Raw genomic sequence first — 22,812 nt, 5'->3', positions numbered from 1 at the left:
GTTGTAATTTTTTCAGCATAACCTCACCTGTGTGACTTCAATTACTTTTATTTTATTTTCATTTGACATGGTATATTAACAGACTGAACCTAAAATCACACCAAAAACATGAAATCCAAGTAGGAAAGTAGGTTAAATTCTTTACTGTTTTTCACCACAAACATGTTGAATGGACCATTTTAGTTAGAATGAACATATAAATTGAAAACTTCAAAAAAAAACAAGTGGTGCCAGGCACAACAAACACCGCCCCTCGCACATATAGTAGCTTATTTTGGCTCAATCCAGCTGATTTCATCATGTCTGTGTGTGTGCTGATGTCAGCATATCAATTGCCTCTATATATGTGCCAAGTTTGAAGTAAACTGAAACAAAATGGATGTTTTTATAGACAATTGAAAATTCGCCCATTATAAATGAGAGAAAAAGATTTTAAAAATTCATTAAAAATTTTTTAACTTTGACCTACATTTCCCAAAATGTAATGAAATCTATTCTGGGTCACTGGCAATCTATAAACCCAATTTGGTATGAATTCAACCAATAGTTTTGCTGCTGGAGTGTTAACAAACAAACAAACAAACAAATAACTGAACCAAAAACAATACCCCTTGCCACCCCCTTTTTTTTTTTTTTTTTTTTTGGGGGGGGGGGTAATTATTACAACTCTGCAAATAACAAAATTTTTAAAATTAAATACAACTATTTACATGAAAATGCAGTCAATACCTCAGGCGTTTTCATCACATCTCTGCCTTTTCTGCTGCCACTCCCTCTCTCTAACTCAGCCCCACCCCCTCATCAGCCAACTCCAATCACCTGTGAGCACTGCTGTAGCTCATCAGACTGGGTGTATATATTCACCTCTCTGCTCTTTCATTGCCAGATTGTTCTTCTGCTTTGTGTGAGACTTTCCAGTAGTACACTCCTGCCTGTTTCTCTGACACCATCCCTGACCTGTTCTGCCTGGATTGTCTGCCTGCCTGTTTCCCTGACCACGTCTCTCTGTCTGCCTTTCGTCCCTGACCACGTCTCTTGTCTTCATCCCTCTGGTTTATTTTGCCTCTCCTGGTTATGGACCCATCGCCTGTCCATGACTCATCTGCCTCCCGTTCCTCGTCGGCTGCAGCAGCTGATTTCCAGACTTGGGTGGATTCATCACAGTCCTCTCCGTCATGGTGAGCTTCCAGCCCATGGCTCTGAAGTGGCTCACAAGGCATGAACTCTGGTCCAGACTCAAAGTACTCTTCCTGATTCCAGTGTTTCAACTACTGAATAAATACTGTTCTAAATGGACTACATTGTCCATGGCTCTGCATTTGGGTCTTGGCTTTACTTGTTAGTTGTCTTTGTTTTTTTGGGTTTTTTTTTTTGAAAATTAGATACAATCACATATAAAACAATCTGGTGTCACAATATAATGCTACAAATATGTTCAATTAACCCTTTTACAACACAGAAAACTATATACAACTATTTTTAATAACAATCAGGTGTCACAAGATGCTACACATCTGATTGGTTGATGCAGTGAACTTTTCCACCAAACCTGGAGATATATTTTTTGTTTTTTTTTCATGCAAACACTTCCCTTAGAAGCTGTTTTTTGCATCTTTACCTGCACTGAATGCACACCAAACGACAATATAGCAGAAAATTATGTTTTCATTGTGTCATAAGTCTGGTTTTGCTTGGCCTTTGAACACCATTGACTTCACAGTTTTACTTTAACATCTACACTTTACACAAGTTGACAAGATTCAGTGCGGCTCCGTCTGCTGATAAAGCCTCTTAAATTGGTTTGTGATTTGGACAAGAGGGTACATTCAGGGACTTCGAAAGGCTAACCTTTTAACATCCACTCTTTTCACTGAATGTTAAGTTTATAACAGAGAAAGTTTCAGGCCCATGTGCATGTATTAGAGTTGATTTGACTGTTAGTTTTCAAGTTTAACCCACAAAGATCTAACCAACTGGCAACCAAAGGCATCTACTGATATAGAATAACTTCTGAATCACTAATCCTATCAATACATGGAAATAATTCAGGTAAAATGCAGTTTCTCAGCTTTTCAGCAGTATAATCTATACTCATGTAGGTACTGAGAGGTTCTGAAATGAACCTGGAAACTCCACTGTTTCCTGCAACATTGATTCACCAGTAAAAACCCATGAAGTTTAACAAACAGGTGTCATAGATACTTGTTTTTACATTAATATATTATGCTGAAAATCTTTTTTTTTTTTTCCAGTTTTCCCTGTTCTGATATAATAACCTATGGGTTTATTGACCTTTAATGAACATCAACATGGTTAGTGACTGAAGTAGAGGAATATACTCATCACCATAATATAATAAATGCTGATAAATGACTAATGAATGGTAAGATGTAGAGGAAAAATGTGAAAGTCATCATAAAGTACATCTAGGTTTTTAAGGGTTTACAAGATCCTGAACCAACTTATACATCACTTTTAACATTCCTCAGATCCCAGAATGGTGGAGTGCAAAATTAAACAGCTGTAAAGTAAATTTTATTGACTGTAAATTATCCCCAAAGGCCATGTTTTCAAATGTTTTACACTGTGCATTGGTGACATTTTTGTTTTCTTGTTGCAGTTTTCTTTGCCGCCTTCGTTGACACGTTGCTATTTCTTTCTTGGCTTAGTAGCATCAACTGTCAATCAAAACAATGGAGTGAAATGATATAAAAATAAAGAATATGAAATCCACCACTAGTGTGAATATGTCTTTTGGGTGTGTCCATGACTGACAGAAACAGAACAGGGACACACTTAAGACATGGCTCCAAAGAGATCATTTCTTAAGAAAACGTACTGATACGTGAAGCAATGTTGAAATTTCAGTTTTCTCCAAATTTCTGTAACATTACTGATATAAATATATTAATAATTTATTATTACCCATCCTAATGCACACAGCAAGTTGCAGACTTTAGCTAAACTGATGACATGTTGCTGTGTTAGTTTGTCTGTTCTCTCATACCCACTCCAGGTTCTGCATCACCCTGCCGGGTTTTATTTCACTATAATAACTGGTTTATTCTAGATGATTATTCGTTTCTTTAGTGTTAATAGTCCTGAATGTTCAGCCTGAAGCTTGTCACCTCTCACCACTACTACTTCTGTCCAACTGTCCTCGGTTTCTCTGTTCTCAGCTCTGTCCAAGGGTGTTGGCTGATTACGGTAGAATAAACATATGCCACTTCAGCCACTTGTGATCTTCAGCTTTTGCAGAACTGAACCATAATCTACTGGTGTTGGGACTGGAGTCACCACTTTTACTCAGAGATCCCAGAAAAACGGTGAGATGGTGATCCAACCTTTTTTCCACCATTGACTGATTTCCGCAGCCAAGCCAAAGGAGTAACAGAGGAGAGACGGGCTGGACTTTTATACAGCGGACCTGCGTTCCAGAATCAATGATGGGGGTGGGGGGGGGGTGACACAGCGCAGTGCATAGTGCAGTGTTTTTCAGCCATGGGGTCACCTGAAATTTCTAGTAATTAATAAAAAAAAAAAAAAAAAACAAACTTACTAATAAAAAATATGTGGTGAGTTGAGAGAGACAATCACAATACATATAAGACATGACAAACTCTGAAGCTGAAACTGAAGCACTGTGGTACTGTATATCTTTCAAATGTTCATTGTGGTCAGTTTCAGATGCTGCAGCTCTTTCATAATTCATAGTTTGAGTTATTGTTTGTCCAGTATTAATTGTCAGCCTTGTAAATCCAAGCTGGACTGACTGTACATATCCTGACCAAGGAAAATAAAATTCTCACTTTGTGCAGTAATCTACACCTGGCTTTTCTGCCTCCGTCCATAATAATATACATTATATAGACTAAATGTCATCTAAAATTAACATTCATTTGCAACATAGTATAGCAAACTATTACATGATAAAAAATAAATTAATTTTAGCAAAAACAATGTCTGAGTTTTGAATGTCTGGGGTCACTAGAAATGTGTGATGTTAAAATGGGGTCATGAGCCAAGAAAGGTTGGGAACCATGGTATAGTGTATCATGTAACTTGCACATCAGAAATACCTCGTGCAGAGCGGTGTTGCTAACATCTCCAGAGTCTTTCACCATTCCACAAATGTTAGCACAGATAGAGTCCTCCTCCCGAGGTGACAGCAGCTTGTGGATCTCGCCGTCTCCCCAGTTTGACACCTTTCTGGTCACGTTGATATGTTTGTTTACTGTACACGCCCCGCGCTCATTTTTAAATCCACCCGACGCAGGGGTCACACACGCAATACGTCATCAAAATATCACACCTTGGTTGCGGAGCGAGACGTGTTCCTTTTACATAACGTTCCAGAATCATGATTCTACCTTTATCACGGCTCTGTTAGTACCTCCAGAGGCGTTACAGAGCCGTGACAGAGGTGGGACCAAATGATCCCACCAATTTACACAGATGTCGTTCCAGAATAAAGGTGAAATATTCTCGTAACAGAAGTGCTGTGTAAAAGGGGCTAGTGACAGCAGAGGGGTGGTAATCTAAATATGGTGATTTAAGCATTTCTCACATCCTTCCAACAAAAGTTTGACATATTCAGCTATAAACTCTGGCACATTCTTGACATAGTGCAAGTCCACAAAATTAAAGGTGCTCTTATCATCTTATCATTTTGTCTGTGTTCTAGAGATGAAGATGATGACTATGCTATGGTAATAATTAAAATGTAAATCCTGCAGACAAAAGTGGAGCATATAAAAACATATAAAGTGTATTCCATGCCCCTTTTCATTGGTGCTTTCCATTTATTGGCCTTTCTCTACCCAGGTAAACAACTGTGTAACGGTTATTTCTGATCTGGGAATCACTTCCAGTCCATGGAGTTGATTGCGCTGAGTGAAATCCAAACCAGCTGGCCATGGTGTCTCAAATGATCCCCTAGAAAGTTCTCTGGCTTTCCATTATGTTTGAACAGAAGTGGAGCTTTAGCATAAATGGAGGCACATTGTCCATCGGCAGAACAGGCGTGTTGTTTCATATCCTACTGCTTAACTTCCATTTTGTCTCATTTATACTATTTTATTGCTTTATGTTTCTCTCTGACTTTGATTGTTTTTGTCTTTTGGTAGAACCTGGTGCAATGGGGGTATGTGAAGAGGACCAACCAGCATGAAGGAATTTCATTGTTTTGAGGAAGTGGGTGGAGCTATTGTGATGACACCCACTGGTGCGTTTGTGAAGCCAGAAGTTTTGACCATCATTGTGTTGACTTTTTGGAGACAGAAGTGGGTGAAACACAAGGGGTGACAGGTGAGCTTAGGCTAAATTCTAGCTTATTCACTTTGTAAAGCAGAGTACGAACAATACCAGTACATTATTCTAAAAGAAACGGACCTGTATGCGATCATCACCGCGACCGGTGGTGGTGGTGGTGGGGACACCTCGGTTATACGCCAAACCTCCAACTGCTTGCATTGCGACATGGGGGTAATCTGGTGCATCTCCTTTCTACTAATAGTAGTCAGTCCATGATTTTTGTGACTTTCATCCATCCTCAGGAGAGTGTCCACCCCCTAATTCATGAACTAAAGCTACATTCAAACTGTATGTGGAGCGGCCGTGGCTCAGAAGGTAGAGCGGGTCGTCCAATAACCGAAGGGCTGGCGGTTAGAACCTCGCTCTGTCTTAGTAATATTCCATTATGTGCTGCTACTCACACTGGTGTATGAATGCGCATGAATGTTTGGTGGATTATGGAATTCACATCTAAGTCAGTATTGCTACATCCTCAGTCACGTCAGGCCTCCTGGGCCCTGTATTCCTGCATTTATAAAACCCCTCGACTGCGACCCACTCCGAGTTCCATGGGTGCGCAAGGGCCCTTCATAACTACTCACAGTTACTAGTATACTCATTGATTTTGCTTGATGCTGTGGTCCCTTCAAACATTCATAACCCATATACTTTTATTCAGATTACAATGTTGAAACCGTAAGATGAGATAAAATGTCATCAAATGTTACCAAAAAGAGAGAAAATGCATGATTATCCACCTCTAGTCATAAAGACCATTAACTGCTACAGGTTACCCATACTGCATTGGCAAGAGAAAGGACCAATGAACTGATGTTTAAAATATGGCAGAACTACTGAAATTTCCTGACCCTCTACTGTATTCACTGCATACATTGCTTTTTCAGCCATGGTCTATTATGCATATTAGATCCAATGCTGAAAAATGACATCAGTTTAAACAGTTTGACCACAACAGCCAGCAGAGTAATTACATTGGTCTGTGTATTAACTCCTGTCAATCTCATGCTGGATGTTTGTAAAAGGAATTAAAAGGAGACCAAAGGATCTACAGCCACTCTCTCCACAGCAAATTATCTCCCAGCTGATGTGTATTTGTGTTTTATAATGTAACCAGCACAAAGCTATGAGGAAACCAACCTCTGTTTCTATTACCCACCCTGTTTTTCTCCTTCATCCTGGAGCTTCTTTGTCCACCACCTCCCTTTGTATGGTCTGTTCACCCTATCTTTTGCTGTGTTTCTATCAATATTACTCTACTGTTTTTTCAAAGCTAGTAGGAAATCCAATACCAAAACACTGTTTGTTAACGATCACCAGCCTATAGGTTCCTGGAAACTTAAGAAACTACCAGACCTGGTCTATGACTGTTCTCATCATTGGGGGTGCTGAGTTTTGGATCTCTGTATTTTTCCATGGCTTACATAGTAAAAGTTGTGAAATAGTTGTCTAAAAATAACACTACTTTGGTCATACGTAAAAGTTATATAATGCTTTTGGCTTTCTCATCTGGTCACCAGTGTCCTTGCTTATGTGTGAGTGGGTGGATTGTGCAATTAATCTTGTTGACAACATTTTTACACCATCAGTGTTTCATGTCAGGCAACTGAATAGGCCAAAGCATAAATATGGTAGTTATGGAATTATCAGAGAGACTGCTTACAATTCAATGCTGTTCTGTGCTATGGTGTTGCTATATTAAACTGGAAATCCATCAGTTGATTAACTAGTTAGTTATACAGTGAGTGTTAAGGCTATCCATCCAGTGTCAAGTTATAAACTTCTAAAATAATCCTATATTTAACCAGATACGTTATTAATGAATCTTAACTGAAATAGTTTACTTTCCATTTAGTTTATATAAAGTGTTGTACAATGTAGGGATACACCAATACCGATAGGAGTATGGGCATTGGCTCCGATACTCAGTGTGTGTACTCGTACTCGTACTCGTAAAAGAAAAATAAAAATAAAATACAAATGCACCGATACCACTTACAGCCGTTTGACATTCACAGTTCAGTGCAGCAGGTACGCGGCGGTGGAATAATCTGTGGGGAGTGTGAAGAGTGTGGAGATTTTTCAAAATAAATGACGGTGATAAAAGTAACGCTGACTGCAAGTAACGTTAAAGACACAGACAGATACGGACACAGCGTTCTGTCCGTCCTCTGCGTATATTCCATCCATTTACCAGGTGCTCGCGGATGCGTACACAGAATGAGAATACCAGCGGGTGTATGGAGCGGGGTGGACCACCGCCAACAGAAGTGAAAACGAAACTTATCGCTCATTTCTCTTTTCCCTACCTGCTGAAGCTAAGCTTTTAAACCTTACCAGTGAAAACGCTGCAATATTTGTATCACACTAGTGTTACCTCTGTCGTCTCCATGTTTGTTATTACTGACTTTCTTCTTCTCAAAAAACTTTATTCTTCTTCGTGGTATTTGTCCAGTATGGTTAATTCAGAGCGGTGCTCCCTGGTGGATTAATTGACAAATGCTCATTCCAACACATTAAATGTCGGTAGCAGCACTTTGTTCCAGTCAGACTAATGACAACGACAGTAAAGCACATTTACAAAAGGAACTAAGAACTGGAATGGGATTATTAAGTACTCGTATCGGTACTCGGTATCAGCAAGTACTCAAGTGTAAGTACTCATACTCGGTCTGGAAACAAGTGGTATCGGTGCATCCCTAGTACAATGTATTAAAATGAGGTACGCCCATAGACTCCATATAACAAGTGGACTTGTCCTCCATTTTAACATCTTGGCCATCACCATTTACATGTAGTTGTCCACATTCAGATAAACTGTAGGTGAGGGTTGACTCTTGCCAAGATAACGCTAACATACTCATTGAACTGACACCATCCAACTGCATAATCATGGTTCCCACGGGGTGTTAAAAGTCTTAACCCATAAAGACTCAACCATCCACCGGCATCCAAAACCATCTACTGATCTAAAATGTCACGCGATAACGTGCATCACATATTTACATCACTACCCATATCAAGTCACAATGCGGTATTTTTTCAACTTTATGTGGAAAAATGCGGGGATTATGAAATCATGCAAGTGCTGCATATTTTGCACAGAAGTATGCTACTATTGCGGTGAATATACACCCTTGTGGAAAAAATGCAGACCCATGCATAATGTGTACTATATGCTTGATTATTTATTGAATAATGCAATCGAATAATTGCATTTTTCTACACAGACTGATTTGCGTTATAACAGGAACAGAGATATTTTGCACTTTAGTGGAAAATACTAATTTGAAAACTATCCATATTAATGTAGAGAGGGCATTAGAATTGGTAAACATTAAGCCTCAATATCCTAAATGACACCACAAAATAAAACATACATTTATGAAGTGTGGTATTTTATAAACCCTGTGTACAGACATACACACTTGGCTCCACACTTGTTCTTGTGTAAAGACAGATGAGGATACAAAATAAACCAGAATGTTTCCTTTTTCTTTGGAAATAAATGTGTAATGCATAATACCATCACTTTATTTTAGAACAGCTTGTTTTTTCAGTGTGACGCACAATGAAAAAGCTTTTAGAAAGTGTCTGCAGGTTAATGGAGAGGGTGAGGGAGCAGCAAAACAGACGTTAATATTTATCCAATGTAGCAGATTATTGCTTTAAAGCCAATATTAACTGCTTAGTGTCAGTATAACCCAATCTTTGTCTCCATCTTAATCTGTTTACATCTCTGTTTTCCCCCAGCATCACATTAAACTAAGCCTCTTCATGGATACTTGATGGCCCTATAGTGAAGCCCGATCCACCCACCCACACAAGTTAATGATCCCCGCTCTTATTTCCTCTCCACACACTCTGTCCCATCTGTTTACCTAATTGGCTGTAATTAATTATGTCACACCAAATTAGCAACCTGGTTAGTCATTCAATAAAAGGAACAATTTAAGGCACCCACATGTATTTATCAACTTCACTCCAAATCTTAATCGGTGTCTGATGGTGCGTGAGTGGGTGGGTGGATGGGTGTGGTGTGTGTGTGTGTGGGGGTGGGTGGGGGGGGGGTGGTATTGTAAGGACCTCTACCTGTGAGTGTGTGTCCGCTTTGGCTTTTGCACATGTTGCCTTATTTCCTTGTGCGTGTGTTAAGTCTCAGCTGCAGAACGCTTGATTTGACAATAAGTTTAATGCGGGATGAGCGGTGTTTTCAGCTTCATGTGTAATGGAAATAAGCAGCTCAGAGGCCTGCGCCTGTCCTCCCTCTTTACTACGCATCAGCTAAACTTAATCAGTAGTCGGGACCTTTCGTTAATTACTCTCAAGCTGAGAGAGCCTTGTGATTGTTTCATGAATTAGGATGAGTTGAATTGCTAAAACAAGCCAATTTGCCAAACCAGGAGGTGAATTGTTTGTTTCTTTTTTGTCCTTTCAGGTCATTAGTATATCTTCCCTCAATTACTGCATCAAAGAACAGGTGTTTGGTCTAAAGTTTAAAAGATCTACACCACAAATGGATGAGCAACTCCTGAGTAGAAACTGATATAAGCAGCTTTGTGTGTGTCTTTTTTATATTACTTGCAGATTAACAAGTAGCAAAAACCTCTCATTAATTTTCCTCTCATTTAGGAATCAGCCGAACTTGTGCTTTTTAAAAACTCACATGATGAAAGCAGGTAAAAGAAGATAAAAAGAAAAGTGAGACCAGACCAGCCCAGACCAGACCAAGTTTAATCCATATAGGTTATTAAAATTCAGGAGACTCCCAGTCAAACTGGCTCCAGTGCTGGTTTAATTAACCAAGCATGATTTTGCCACCAGGAGAAAAATACCCGATTCCCCCCCAAATCAGGTACACTGATGCCAAATCTGAGGTCAGGAGTTTGAGTTATGCACAGGTAAATGTGCTGCATCATCTCTGAACCTGCTGCTCTGGTTGTGCTTCCTTCCTGCCTCCATCATGATTCATTTATCCACATAGTTGCGACAGTGTTTATTATATAGTTATGGTAGAGGTTTCTATTATTGGTACTAACAGCTGCAGTAGTAGTATATCCACTGTTAACCCTGTAAAGCCTGAACCATTAAATCACTGACAGAAAATTCCAGTTTTTGAAACTGGAGCCTTTATTGGTCCTTTTGAAAATCCAATGTTTTTTTTTTTCAAATATCAATTTCCATGTATGAGTTTCAATTTTGTACCATATTTGATACATTGGGTCTCAATGCTCAAATATTATTATTTTTGAACAAACAAAAACATAATATAACACAAACATGTCTAACAAATTGCTAATTCCTTTTCAAAATTGCCAAAGTTCAGCCTCCTTCCTCATTAATGACAGTCTTTTAGTGTCACTGGAAAGGCCTCTGGTGAACGAATTCCTCCCCTGGTGGATTATCCGTGTATTGTGTGTATCTAATTGTATACATCAGGTTTTTCAAGAATAAAATATCACACTGATCATGTAGAGGGCTTCAAAACTCATGTATCAAATATGTTACGTTTGGCGTTACAGGGTTAATACTTGAATTTGGAGTAATAGTGATAGCAATTATGGAAATCTGTACTAGTTATTGGTAGTTATACAACACTAAGTAACTTCAAATCACACAATGAAATTCATGAATGTTTTACTTCCAATTCATAGACTATATTTCCAATTATAGTTATTGTTCTTATTTCACACATTCTGGGAGACAGACACATAAGATTTTCAATGGTGGAGTGATGGACACAAACATCTGTGTGCATCATTCCTGCAGCAGCATCCTGACTGCCTGATCACAGTCGGCTGCACTCAAGTGTGGCAGTTTTACTACAGACATTTTCCCCATTTTTACTTCAGGGTTTTAATAGGGAAGGTCACATGTGTACAAAGCCTACACATTTTTGGTTTAACAATTTAGCCCATCTCAGTATTTCACTCCCTTACCCAGTTTTTACACTTGAGTACAACTTTCATAAATTGGTCTGTGGTCAGTCAGACAGAACAACAGCATATTGTGTGTCTGAGATGGTGTTTGGAGCATCTGAGTACATCTCATGACAATTTTAGCAAACGTTTAATGTGTGTTTTTAAAGTTGCTTAGTGTAGTTTATAACAGTTCTAGTTCAGTTAGCTGTGTGTGTCTCCCCTATTTCCCCCCTCCTCCAATCTCTTTCTCTCTCTCTCTTTCTTTCACCTTCTGACACCCAGGAAAGTACAAGTTTGGGCTTATTTTTTTTTTTTTCTTTTAATTAAAGGAGTGATATTTTGTTTTTTAAAATGGAATTATGCATTTTAAAACATTTCCCTGTGGTCTACATAAACTGTAAATGCTCTGCTTGGGTCTGAATTCTTCATTAACTGAACTCCACAGGTCCATCTTCAAACGTATTTCTGAGTAATGACACCAGAAAGGTCGTTTTGAGCGCTGGCCCTTTAAATGCAAATGAGCCACTTCATACCCCACCCCCTCCAGGTTGTTGACTGTGCTGCTCTGTCCTGTTCAACCAACAACTGAACATTTTAGGTAATCGGCTTGAAGTTTGGACATATTTTCAGTGTGGACTAAACAAGACTAACAAAACAGGGTTTAGAAAAATTGACCCCTTTGAATAATTGCCTACATAGGAAACATCATAATGCAACAGTTTTATGAGATGCTTTTTTTTTTTTTTTTTTTTTAATGGAAGGTCCTTTGTGGTGGACAGTTTTTTTTTTTGTTTTTGTTTTTTTTTATAAAGCTACGAAAGTCCATAGCTGGGTCTTAGGAGGTTAACCCTCTCTCTTTACCCCAACTGGTCAAGGCAGATGACCATCCTCCAGAGTCAGGGTCTGCTCCAGGTTTCTGCCTGTTAAAAGGAAGCTTTTCCTCGTCACTGCCACCAAGTGTTTGCTCTTGGAGGATTCTGTTGGTGCCTGTAAATTGGCTTAAGAGTCTGGTTTAGACCAGCTCTAAATGTAAAGTGTCATGAGATAAATTTTGTTAAGATTTGGTGCTTTATAGGTCTAAATAAAAGTTGATTGATTGAATTAATTTAGGAAATTCTAAGTTATTAAAATACAGATGTTTTCAGTTCCTGAGCAAAAAAGAAAAAAAAAAAGTTGAAATCTACAGTGATGCAAAGTTGAAAGCCAGAATCTGCACTGGAGCTCAGATTGGAGAACTCATTTGTTATTCCCCTCAAAGTTCAGTTCCCTAGAATTAACATTTTGGGATGGATTTGTGCAAGTGGTGCAATATTTGGGCAATGTAGAGCTCAAAATTATGATCAACTAGTTGAGGACATCTTAAAAGCAGATCAACGGGATGGGTTGCTGAATGTCACTCAAAACTAATTTCCTCCACTCACACCTTGAGGTTTTTTTTTTTTTTTCTCCCCATCCAGATTGGGTGATGTAAGTGACGAGTGTGGTCAATGATTCCATCCATATATTTGTGAAATGGAAGCTAAGGGGCTTCAACCCAAACATGATGGTGATTACTGTTGTTTGCTACCGTTGGATACTGTCAGAAGTTGATAGGCTTTGATATTTTATCTTATTTTTTATTATTTTGGGTAAATTTAACCAGTGTCCCAACATTATCTTCAGAAATGCATTGGTGCAACATTGGATTTTTTTTTTTTTCATGTCCAGACAAGTCCTGGTGGTGGAGAAATTATTTTTTCAGATTTTAAATCAACATACCTGATTTATTCTTGTGACCCTGTGCCTCTGTGCAACTGGTTGAATTATTCTGGTTGAACAGATATTCTATGCATCTCTAAAAGCCCTGTCACTTGGTTGGTCCCATCTATGTTTATATACCGAAGGTGGCACAAATGTTGACTTGGAACTCCAGTAACTGAGATCTGCACGTTCTTGTTGTTAAACATTTCAGGTTATTAAATTAACTGTATTGTCCTTGTTGCTTTGGTAATGTTGTTCATTTAACATGCATGCAGATAAATCACATTAAATTAACTTGAAATGAAAGTCAAGGAGCTAAAGCACCATCCATTTAGAGATGAATCAGGATGAGTTTATTTACATGCACTGGCATTAATGAATGGAATGGAAACATAGATTGCATCAACATGTGTGAATGCACACTGTGTACCATATCAAGGACATTTACTATGAAGAGTAAATTCACCAAGAGCAAAGTGTCTTTCAGAATTGCAGATCAACATTAACCATCACACCACGAAACAACTTCAGTGTGACTTTATTAAGATGAGATTTAATAAAGTGGCTGTTTTGGCTGTAACATACTTAGGTTCACTCAGTAATAATAAGTACATGAGAGCTTCCAGGTGTGACAGACACATATGACTATACTGTGTGCACAGCTATTACGCAAGTGACTGTATATTTGGGATTCATTTGATTATTAAACGACTTCAATGTTCTCAGTTCAAAATGTGACTAAACCTCCAACCTCAATGTTTAAGAGAATGAACGAGACTTGTTGCTGCCACTTTTAGGTCGGTGCTTGATTATGGAGACATTATTTATATGAATGCATCATCACAGTGTTTATATCCTTGATACTGTTTATCATGGTGCACTGAGGTCTTTTATACACTTGAGTTGGATGGACACATCTTTTTACACACAGACTAAAACTGGTATTTTTTTTTTTATCTCCCACTTCTTCCATTTTTCCATTTTTGTAAAGCACTGTGAATTGCCCTGTGTATGAATTGTGCTATACAAATAAATGTGCCTTACCTTGCCTATGTATAAATCTTATATTATAAAAGTGAAGTGGAAACTGTGTGTTTGTGTGTGTGTGTGTGTGTGTGTGTGTGTGTGTGTGTGTGTGTGTGTGTGTGTCAAAGGCATCACACAAAATCTGGAAAGAGCTGACTGTCATACTTATGTGTTTTTGGTCAAGGAACAGACTAGCAAAAACAGCAAGTTAATAGGACCAAAATTTTGGGAGCTGTTAGCAATTTTGGAATACAATTGCCTTACAATCACATTGCTATGCCCAGAGTCCTGTGAATCCTTTGGTGGTGACTGCTGGACAAATGTGGTACAGCATACATGAATACACAACAAATATGCATCCTGGGGGACTGGGATGTTGCCCCTCAGGGTCGGGATGTGGATTTTAAAAACACCGACCTTTTCGCACCCCACCCTCGGTATTGACAATGATGAAGTCCCGGATCTAGAATCCGTGGTTTCCGATGGGTCAGCACACTAGTGTATTTTATTTCTGCTTCCATCATATTAGCTGGTCTACATCTGTTGGAATGACATAAACAACTACAGTCTCCGGTCCCAGGATCCATTATCTCAACGAGTTCCAAAAGTAAGAGCAGAACTGGGAAAGAAAGCTTTTAAATGTTCTGGTTCCACTGCCTGGAACAACTTACAGAAGGAGGGAGATACAACTGAAGGAACTGGTCTTTAAATACAGTCAAAGTTGTTTTAAATGAATGGGAAAAGGATAAATCTGGATGTAGATGTTTTTTTTTTTTTTTAACTGATTGAATTGAATTCTGTTTTGATATGCTTTTAAAGGAATTATAGTTTGCTTTTTTTTAAAAGGAATTATGCATTTTGAAACATTTCCCTGGGGTCTACATAAACTGTAAATGCTCTGCTTGGGTCTGAATTCTTCATTAATTCAACTCCACAGGTCCATCTTCAACCCTATTTCTGACTAATGACACCAGAAAGGTAGTTTTGAGCACTGGCCCTTTAAATGCACAACCCCACCCCCTCCAGGTTGTTGATCAAACGTTCTGTCTCGTTCAGCCACTTGTGTTCGTTAATACAAGCAACAACTGAACATTTTCGGTAACTAGCTCGAAGTTTGGACATATTTCCAGTATGGACTACAACTGCTGCTGCTGACAAACAGTTATAGCGTACTCAGAGAAATGTTTTTCAGAAGTCTTGACCTTATATGTGCAAATGTCATGATGTAACTAGTTATACAACGTAACAAATTAAGAAGTCAAATTTTGCTGGAATGAATATAAAGGTAGCATTTCAGCGCCTGGAGGGTTCAAATTCAAACTTTTTGAACTATTAGGGTGAAAATACACAAATACATGTACCAAAGACTAATAAAAGTGGGTTTAGCAAAATATGACCCCTTTAAGAAACATTATCATACATTTAGTACCTTTTAAATTACTGAAGATGTTTGATGACTTTCATTGTGTTTTATAAATATATTTGTTTTTTTGGCTGTGATTTCTATTTTGTGTAACTGCCTCTGTCTTGGCCAGGATACTCTTGCAAAAGAGATTTTTAATCTCAATGAGCTTTTTTTCCTGGTTAAATAAAGCTTGTATAAAAATCAAGAATGCAAAAGCATGGTTTGCATTTATGAAAGCATGTATTTTAACACAACATGTTAATACCATAATAACTTTACCTAATTTTAACGAAACTCAGTAAGACACCCAGTGGTTCTTCTGTCGATCCTACTCCACTGATGGTGAGTGTTAGAAGACCTAGTGGCTCATCTCTCCCGAAGGATCCAAATTATCTTTCAGGAGAGCTATAAGTTAATGCGTTCACATCACAAAAATGAACCTGAATTCTGTGTTTCATTAAGTCCTTAGGGTTCAATTGTGTTCGCTTCATAAATCCAAAATGCCGCCCTCCTTAAGAGCTGGTTAATCAAATTACCCCCACTTGGATTTGGTCAGACTTTCAATACTAATAAATTTGAGTCAAGTAGCAGACGCACGGTTTTGCTCTTTATGTGCGTAGTGTAATAGCATAATCCAGGATTCCATTTCCAACGGCTCAGCAACTCTCACTTTTAGATTGTGGTTTGTTCAGCCTACAGAGATTAAGCCACATGAGCATTTTAAAACTTTACACATGAATGACTTCATCAAAATGCACAGGTTTCCCCCAGTTTGTCTCAGTCTAAGACAAAAGACATAGTTTCCCATGATTTCCACAGAACAACACTGACCAGGAGCAAGCGTTCTCAGAACCATTACACCAACTTAAAAGGCTCTCTCAGGGCCTATTCAAAAGTTTCTTAGGGCTTGGAAATGCAATGATAAAAGAATAATATTGGATCTAAAAATTAAGTGCTCTGTATTTTCGTGTGTTTTATTCTTTTGTCTGACCAATCCCGAAAAAAACAGTTTGACCACATACGTGTCCTGTGAAACTTTGTAACATAATTGAGTGAAAATCAAGATAGCCTCATATACCCAGCTGCCCCTACAGTTTCATCTGTGTTGCCATGGTAACAATACGCAGCGCTTGTAGCTATATATACATTCTATAAGTCCATGTAACAGGAAGAACATCAGCTAAAAGCTCAATTAAACCAAATGTAAGACAGCAGAACACAATCCAAAGAACCACTTAAATGGACAAACGTCTAGAACATTTTAACAGTTGGAAATCATGAGATAACATTATTTCATGAATCGACTAAAAAAAAATCCAACAGTACAAGTGTGATTTCTCTACCACTAAAACTCACTGAATGACCAAAAAAAAAAAAAAAAAAAAAGCAAAAATGAAGGTGGCATTATGAAGCAATAGGCCCTTTCCCACCAAGAGGCCCAGGAACTTTATTACCAGGAACTTATTTACCAAGAACTTTTTGGGGTAAAAAAGTTCCTGGTAACTGCGTTTCCACCGCACCCGAAAGTTCAGTGTAATGTATTCAAATCAGGTTGATGATGTATGAGGAAGCAGTAACAGAAACTGTAGTCCAGTTCATGTACATTCACAAACTAACCTCTAGTTCAATAAAATGACACGGTACTTTAAGTGGACAGTTTGGGTTTAACATTTTACTGGTTGTTGAATCACTTAATCCATCTGGAATACATTTTAAATGAAGTTAACCATTATTACATATCCTTAATTTGTATTTAAAAGCGGTAGAACATGTATTTTCAACTTCTCATTCCTTAAACTAAATCATATCTAACTTTCAGTGTGATGGATGGTTCTGTTTCATTTCTATTATTTTACAGACATAGTCCAGGTTCAACCCTAAAGTTACACACATTTACTCAAATACCTGCATTTAATTCAACTGCATACTACTGATAAAAGTACTTATACTCATATTTTGATGCCTTGTAAATGAACAGACAGTATTAGGTTAGATTTTTTATTTTTTTTTATTAAAAACTGAAACAAAACAAAGGTGCCTTGAGATTAAAAGGGAAATAAACACGTGTGAAAGGTTCAGGCTTTTGGACCAGGGTCTGGTCCAGCTAGTCCAGGACAGCCGGTCTGGAACTCCATGGTCCCGGTCCCTTTTTCGCTTTCCTACAGGAAAAGTAATTAAAATGCTAAAATGAATCACAGAACACATGATGAGAGATTCCTACCAGTGTGATGTGACCTGTCTGACCTGGGCCGTTGTAAACAGTAGATGATGGACGAAGACACATACGAGCCACAGGTTCAGAAAAAGAGGCGAGTCCGTCCAGTCCATTTCAGGTGGAAATCCCAAAACATACAGAATAAATCAGTGTTCAGCTCATGGCGACAACACGAATACATCCAGTTCTCTGATTTAGGTTTAGTGTCAGACTGTTGACCAGTTAGTATTAGGTTAACTGGACTTCACTTTGGACTAAACAGCTGATGCCGCTGATACTGTTACAGCATGAGGCCAACTAAACAGTGAATATTTATGTGATATACATACCATTGGTTTGTTCGACAGTCGGATCCACTGCGACCGTTGTGGTCCTTTAGTTTCTTCTAATCCTGCATAAATTTCTTCTTCTTTTCTCGTATTTCTTTAGGCTTATGTCTTATATTTGGCTCCGACAGCTTTTACTCGCTCGTTTCGTGTCAGCGATTCAAAGTCCATCTGAATTTCCTCGTCGTCCGTCCACTTGTTGTAGCTTCTCTTTTGGTCCATTTTCCGAATTATCAAAATACAAAGCTTGTGGAAATTAAATGAGTTAAATATTGGTGGAGAACACAATGCGGAAATGCTGCCAGTCTAGTCCACCACTCAGCCTTTTCCAGCACACAGCTCCGCCCCTTAAAGTTCCTGGTAATCTGGAAAGTACTACCTCTGTACCAGGAACTTTTTGGGGGTAAATTCGGGGCCGGGGGAGGGTCAGTTACCAGGGTAATTTTCAGTGGAAACGCACCAGGAACTTTGAAAGTTCAGGGTAATACAGAAAGTTCCTGCAAAAGTTCCTGCGGTGGGAAAGGGCCTAATGATTATGACTTTTTTCTTACTTTGCTGTTTTTTGTTTTGGTTTTTGGTTTTTTTTTTATCATAACTTGGTTTTATAAGAATGAAACCTCAGCTAATTCATTGTTTTGGGTCATATTTATTTGATGCTGACAAGAAACAAATGGACCAAGGTTTTAAGGTATAGGTTAACATTAGGGCTGGGCGATATGGAAAAAAACTCATATCACGATAATTTTTTTCATATCAAGCAATACCGATATGTATCACGATATAAACCACATCATTATTTTTTTGTTGAGCTTAAATTTTCCGTTACTCCTAAGTTAGTTGTGAAGACATCAGAGAGAGAGAAAGAAAGAAATACATACATGGTACTCTGAGGTGCCGATAAGGGGGGGTAAACATGACAAATTCATGGGGCCCAGGATTTATGGGGGGGCCATAGAGCAGTGGAGGGGGCCCAGTGGATACAAAGTGGAAGTTGTGAAAATTTCGGGTAAGATTTGCTGTAGAAGAGAGGCATAGAAGTCATGTGGCGAACACTGAAACGATGTCAAATTTCGTTTTTATGCAATCATAAGTGATGTTGTGTATGGAGCACCCCCCCCCCCCCCCCCCCCCCTACCTGATAGACTGCGAAGATACTCAATTTCTGTAGGGTCCACAGGGATTATGCTTTCATGGGGCCCATAATTGGTAGTGGCGCCCCTGGCAATACTTATGGAGAAGTTCCCCCCGCCATTCTTAGAATTATCCCCCCACTTTATTCATCTCCCCCCAGCCCCCCCATCTTAAGATTTATTGACCCACATCTTATAAGTGTGTTAAGTTTCAGTTATATGGCCGTATGGTTTGCGCGGATTAGTATTGTGGTAGGCACGGATCGCAACCCCCTTCCCGCCTGTCGAGCCATGCATACCTCCGTGCCATAACTGGCGTAAACCGGAAGTAAAACAACTTGCTTTGACCGTCCGACTCCCGGCTTTTATGCCTCTGTTGTATGCCAGAACTGAAACAGTTCGCACTGTACTTTTCAGTAACCAGGTCGCTTGACTTCTCGGTCATATTTTCTCCCATGGGAACACTCATTACCTCTCGACGTAGCCCAAACATTAGCGTGTGTGCTGCGGCTGCTCTTACACTTGTGCTGTGGGCGTCAACCTAACTTGTCATGGCTCTAGTGTGATTGATTCGGTGTGGTGCTACTTAATTATGATAGGTTATTCGCACGTCTGTCAAAACATGGACGAATGAATTCTATCGAAACTGTATCGAGCACATCTCATATACCTATCGAGGAAAAGTTATATCGCGATATACATCGTTAGCGTTTTATCACCCCGGCCTGGCTAAGATGCAAGATTATCTTAAAAAATATACTCAAACACTAACAACCCTCATCTGTCACCAGCTGCAGATATGTTGCATTGCCTAAGTTTCCTCTTCTTTCACTTTGTTTGGGGTCAACATTTACACTGTAAGTGTAACATCCCACCACAGGGTATGTAGGCAGGACTTTAAAAAGGTAGCGACTCTGGTTTACAACACTTTCCTCTCTTTAAGAAACACAAATGTGCAGAGTTAGAGACCTAACTGTGTAGGATGACCTGTGTGTTTGCATTCACTCAGAACCTTCCTGTATATTATATGTTGTTGTTCCCATGTTAAATTGTGCTTTAGAACACAGCTTTGTTTATATTTATTTGTTTTGTAGTATCATAATAATGTCAAATCTTGTATGTAACACATGCACCATAAATCATTTCTCCTAGCCTGCATTTCCACAATTGACTGGTATCATCTGAGAGCTTTGAGTGACTCCAGAACACAGAGTACTCGAGTGTCATTATTTGTTTTCTTTCCTTGCCTATTTTGCTTGTCTTCAGGCTGAAAAGAGCCATGTAATAGAACATAATTTGTATTTTTCATGTGAAGTACAGTAATATCATGGTACTTCTGTTTCATTAGTGTGTTGCTTGTGACTGAACAATGACTGAGTGCTTTGCGCTACAAGATAAAATCAAGAGACTATTTCCTCTTCAACAGAAAAATCCTTGTCAACATCTTTCTGATAAGTTTGTGTCTACAAAGCCTTTTATTAAATAAAATGGACTGAGTGAAAGCTGTAGTGACATAGTGTGTGTTGTATCAACATTCAGCCTTGCATGGGAAGGCTTCTGAGTTCGCTTCCATGCCTTTTATCCTTTCCACTATAACTGTAAGGAAATCATGAAACAAATCTAGTTAATTATGAGGATAAAACTTAGAATATATGTGAGGAGTCCTTGTAACTGCAGACTGCTTTTGTTTAATTTAATCTTGTAAGTAAAGTATGACATACTATTGGTATTCCCTGTTAATGATTCAGGGAGTTTTGGTCTTTTCTACAGTTGTTGACATTAAACCTGAAAATCTTCATTTCCTTTTAAGTATCAAACATCATCTGTTTTGGAAATACATGACAAATTATATGGTTTTACTCTAATTTTCTAAGGCCTGGGGTTAGACAGCTTCAGGAGATAGTACAGAACTTTTAAAAGGGGGTGTTGTGTTTATATCTGTAAGTTATATTAATTTTCATCTATAGACATGTATTTGTTTTTATTAGTGGTTTTTGTATTTTCAGATCCAGGTTGGGTTGGTATGGGGGTCGCCATTGGTTCTGGGGAGGGAGGATTATACTTCGTGTGTCAAAAAATCTTCTATCATAAAATGTAAATTTCTTTTTTTTTTTCTTTTTTTTTTTGTATTGTGCTTTTGGAGACACACAATGAAAATACATAAAAAAATTTATCAAAAAAAAAAAGGGGGGTGGGGGTGGGGGGGGGTAGTATAAGATACAGTCCCTGGGTAGTAAACCATGGTGATAGTCAGAGCCAAATCTGACAGACAAAAACATACCAGTTTATAATCATTACTCAGCTCTTGTTGAGGTTTTAGAAAACTTTTATGCCTGCATTATATATGCAAGATAGTGTCCCAATCCAGGAGAGATAAAATATAGAATTTCAGCATTTTCTCCTGGAGCGTATAGTACACAAGTCAGTGAAACATCCACAACACTGCCAAAATCAATGTACATGCAGCAAATCAATGGTTCAATGAAAGAACACAATTAGCTTTCGCCCTACACCCTGAGTCATTCCCTCAGTTTAAATCTGTTTATCAGGAGTAACTCCTACTAGGAATAAGCTTTAGCTACAGCATTAGGATTTCTGGTTTTCCCAGGAATGAGGGCTGCAGCAATGGAAAGTTGGGTGGCATGAATGTTCTGGTGAAAGATGGAAGTTGGTGATCCTGGTGGGTTGGAAGGGTCATAGGAATGGCTGGCTGATTAACCCATAAAGACCCAAACATTCACCAGCGACCAAAACAGTCCACTGATCTAAAATGTTTAGTCCCTGTTGATCCATTAATTCTATCAATACATGGAAATAATTGGTGTAAAATACAGTTTGTAATCTTTTCATGGTCATCAGATATGACCCATTTGGATGTTCAGAGGCTCCGTAGTTACTGCGGAAACACATCACCTTCTACAACATTGACTCACCAGTAAAACCCATGGAGTTGGATCAATGACGGTGGATAGAGATGATATACTTTACTGCAAATGTCACTTTTCTTCAGTTTTCTCTATTTTTGATATATTAGCACTCAACTTAAATCCGATCTTTTACAGACACCTACATGATCAGTAAATTAAATGTAGAAAAATACCAGATTTTTAAATAAAAATGCAAAGTACTGGTAAATAATAGCAGAATAAATGGTAATAAATCTCCTAATTAAGGTTAAAAATAGAGAAAAATTCATTTGGGAACAGTCACAAAAGTAGCGCTGGGTCTTCATGGGTTAATAGAGGACTGACTATTGCAATGGATCAGGACAGTTAACTTGGTAAACTTAACTGTACTATCCCAATGGGGAAATTCAGTCTCTGCATTTTATTTGCCCTGATATACACAGTACCTTGCATTAGCACACGGCACATTAGGAGCAGTGAGCTGCCACTGAAGGAGCTCAGGGACCAACAATAGATCCTCATCAGCCCCTGTGGGTCAATGACAGTAGCCACTCTTCCACTGACCCTCAAATTGTGTGAATATAACTGGAAAAACGACTATGTCGCCAAAACTCTCGTCTTTCGATGAAAAGTTTTTGTACTTACAAGAGGTGGTTTTTCAGGTGTAGCGAAATTGGTATATCACGCAAAACTGCAATGGAGAGACCTTTGTGCGCAACTGGAAAAAAATTGACAGTACTCACTTCAGTTTTTTCAACATTTAGTAAATATCAGTAAAGTTTTATGCAGATGTCCCACAGAAAAGCAGCTACTGACAAGAGAAATGACCTAAA

Source organism: Sphaeramia orbicularis, chromosome 10 (assembly GCF_902148855.1).
Source record: "Sphaeramia orbicularis chromosome 10, fSphaOr1.1, whole genome shotgun sequence".
In the NCBI taxonomy this organism is placed as follows: Eukaryota; Metazoa; Chordata; class Actinopteri; order Kurtiformes; family Apogonidae; genus Sphaeramia; species Sphaeramia orbicularis.
The sequence above is the reverse complement of the archived record's forward strand: the minus strand, read 5'-3'. Positions refer to the sequence as shown.